At 42.6% G+C, this 3,130-nt stretch overlaps 1 protein-coding gene across 6 annotated transcripts in view; it reads right to left on the bottom strand.

Annotated features, from left to right (window-relative positions):
- The window catches only part of LOC101860885 (phosphatidylinositol 3,4,5-trisphosphate 5-phosphatase 2A), a 104,826-nt gene that overhangs the window by 59,591 nt on the left and 42,105 nt on the right, over positions 1 to 3,130 (bottom strand). The window contains exon 1 of one of the 6 annotated variants that reach the window (XM_005096046.3): positions 1,063 to 1,080. The exons of the other annotated variants lie outside the window; for them this stretch is intronic. The gene's annotated coding sequence lies outside the window, so the exon portion shown is untranslated. Of the gene's footprint in view, positions 1 to 1,062; positions 1,081 to 3,130 lie in introns of those variants that run through there. 6 annotated transcript variants of the gene reach the window in all.

Genomic DNA, 3,130 nt, shown 5'->3' with positions numbered 1-3,130 from the left:
CACACACACACACACACACACACACACACACACACACACACACACACACACGCACACACACACACATACACACACATACACACACACACATTTTCCTTCCCCCTCCCTCTTGTCAAGGAAAAGAAAAGAAAAACAAATAACACAACACAACACAAAACAAGCATAGATCTATATATGGGACAAGCACAGATTGTATTATAAATATATAAACGGGGTGGGTTGGGAGGCTGGCATGTGGTGGTATACAATAACTCTAGTTTTAATTTTACAAAGAGTTTCATGGCACTTGCAACACAATAATGCTATGTAATTACCAAAGACGACTTGAGTGTTTAGTTTACTTTTAGTAAGAGTTATACGGCACTTGCAACACAATAAGGTCATATAAGTGCCGAAGATTAGAGGAGTTACAAACACGAAAAAGAAGGAGGGGAGATAGAGATGATAGGTTTTTTTTTATAGGAAAGAAGGAGCAAACCACACCAGAGCACCCGCCAACCACCCACGACTAGAGAGTAACAAACAGAGACAAGAAGGAGTAGATTATAAGGATGATAGCTGTCTTGAAAGGAAACGGGAAGCAAACCACAACAGTGCACCCGCCAACAACCCACTAGTTGTCTTGTAAGGAAACAGGAAGCAAACCATACCAGAGCTCCCACCTTCCACCCACACGGAATACAATACCGTTCTTCAACTTCAAACACACTTGTCAAGTTAGAAGAAACGAAATGTTGGAAGAAAAAAAAAAGTCGCAAAATAAATAGGTCGCTTTTAAGGACAAGCGGGCTAACCCAGATCTCGGGGGTTTCCAATAATCTTGGCCAACAACAAAAGTGGGCATTGCTCTACCTTGAAGAGACGTTTGGTTCCATTGATGTGCATATTTGGTTTAAAATATAGAAAACTTTCCTTGCCTTTTAAGGTAACTGAACAAGGGGCAAAACTTTACCATCGATTTTCTCAAAACAGCATTTTTCGGGACAGCCCCCTTGCGCTTACAGACGACCAATTTTTATAAAAACACAACATATTGAGATCTAAAGCTACAGAAATACTGACCAGATAACTGCTTCCACGAATAAAGCACATTCGCAACAGTAAGAGGACGCACAATATGCACCGCTCCCAAGTTGACGTTCCCATGTTGCAAGGGGTGTTATTGTTATTGTTCTTGTTATCGATCTAGCAACAGCTGGGCTCTCGCCCTTTTTTTCCCAATGCCATGTATTATGTACGGTACTGATAAGTGCAGGTTTGCTGCAGTTGCTGTCATTGTAATACAATCCGTGGAGTGTGTTGTCAGGGTTAGGTTTCGGGGGGAAAAGTGCAGCAGCTCCGATGTCATTTAGGACCGCACGCGCAGTGGGACAGGTGATGATGAACAGGTGATGATACACAGTCTCGTGGTATGAGTAATCAGACGAAGAACACGTTGGGGGAAGGTGTGTTTTAGTTTCAGTAGAGGTTTTACGGCGCTCGCAACTGCATATGAGCGCCAGAAGATTAGAGGTGTTACAAGAGAGTAACAAACATAAAAAAGAAGGAGGGGAGATAAGGACGATAGATGTTTGATAGGAAAGAAGAAGCAAACCACACCAGAGCACCCGCCAACCACCCACTGGGGAAGGTTTGGTTTTATTTTATTTACATGGAAGTTGAAGTGTATGTTCTATTCAGAAGAAAGTTGGGGAATATTAACATTTTCTTAAGCACTGTTGAATAGTACACTGGCTGATATATCAATGTCATACTCATACTGTGCTGGAACAATACAGGGGGAACTGCTGCTGCTTTTTCTTTCTCCGTCCTTACGCCCTACTATCGTCATTTTCCCTCTACTTCTTTTGTATGTTTGTCACTCTCTCGTGGCCCGCTTTTCCGGGGTGCCTTGATACTCGAAGCAGACTTTGAGCTGCTGCAGCTAGAGAGGTGAGCAGAGCAAGCCTGAATTCCCGTTCGGACTTCTCTATTGACATCCACCTCTCGGCGCCCTGATGACCTTATGAGCGCCGAAAAACCTTACTAAAACAGAACGCGGGGGGGAGGGATATGGTTTTATGCTATTTACGCGAAAGTTGAATTGCATAAGAACTTGGTCTATTCCTTTCTCTGCTACTGTCATTTCGTCTTGTTATACTCATTTGGTGGGCGGTTGGCGGGTGCTCTGGTGTGGTTTGCTCCTTCTTTCCTATCAAACACCTATCGTCTTTACCTCCTCATCCTTTTTGTGTTAGTTACTCTCTTGTAATGTCTCTAATCTTCGGCCCATATATGATGTTTCTGCGTTGCAAGTGCTGTAAAACACTTACTAAAACAATACCCATCTGTTCGAACACCGCTCTGCCTGTCTTTCTCAGCGCCCATTACTTCATCCAATCGTGTTTGTTGTAGCTTTTAATTATGGGTAGCGATATTTCGACGGCATGCCGTCTGAAAATCGTAGTTGATATTTCCACGGCATGCTGTCTGAACATCGGACGTGATACCTATACGGTATCCCGTCTTGAGTCTAAAGATCGGAATTGATATTTCGACGGCATAGGCTCTGCTTGAAGTGTATAAATGCAAGAATTGTGTTCGTTTTCCAGGCGACGAGTCGAGTGATCATCCCTACCCGACCCGACCCGATCCCATCCGCAAATGGGCACCCTACTGTTGGAAAAAAAAATCCAGTCTTCTCTCCATTTTGCTTGCACAAAATAAATTGTGCATGTCTCACTCTCGTTACAATCACACAAAACATTTCATCATTGTCCATAACGCACAAAATGATAGCAAAGGAGAAACATTGTTAACTAAACATACAGGCATCTTAAATTGTATCTATAATAATGCGTTACTTTTATGGAAAAGAGATTATAGGCATAATTATAAATAGTCCGGATGTTCTGATTGGCTGAATTTATGTGCCGTGGAATTATCACTTCCGATTTTTCGAGGGCCTGCCGTTTAAATATCCACTTCCTTTAATTATTCGCTCTGCTCCTACTTTCAAAGCCGCGCACTTTTTAAACGATATTATCGATACGATAATTTGGCTGCCAATACCTTCCAACGGTTACATTCCTCTTAACAAAAACTAGTCAGTGCTATTTCTCCCCCTCTCTCTCTCTCTCTCTCTCTCTCT

Source organism: Aplysia californica, unplaced genomic scaffold (assembly GCF_000002075.1).
Source record: "Aplysia californica isolate F4 #8 unplaced genomic scaffold, AplCal3.0 scaffold00120, whole genome shotgun sequence".
In the NCBI taxonomy this organism is placed as follows: Eukaryota; Metazoa; Mollusca; class Gastropoda; order Aplysiida; family Aplysiidae; genus Aplysia; species Aplysia californica.
Note: the sequence above shows the minus strand (reverse complement) of the source record. Positions and strands in the feature narration are given on the sequence as shown.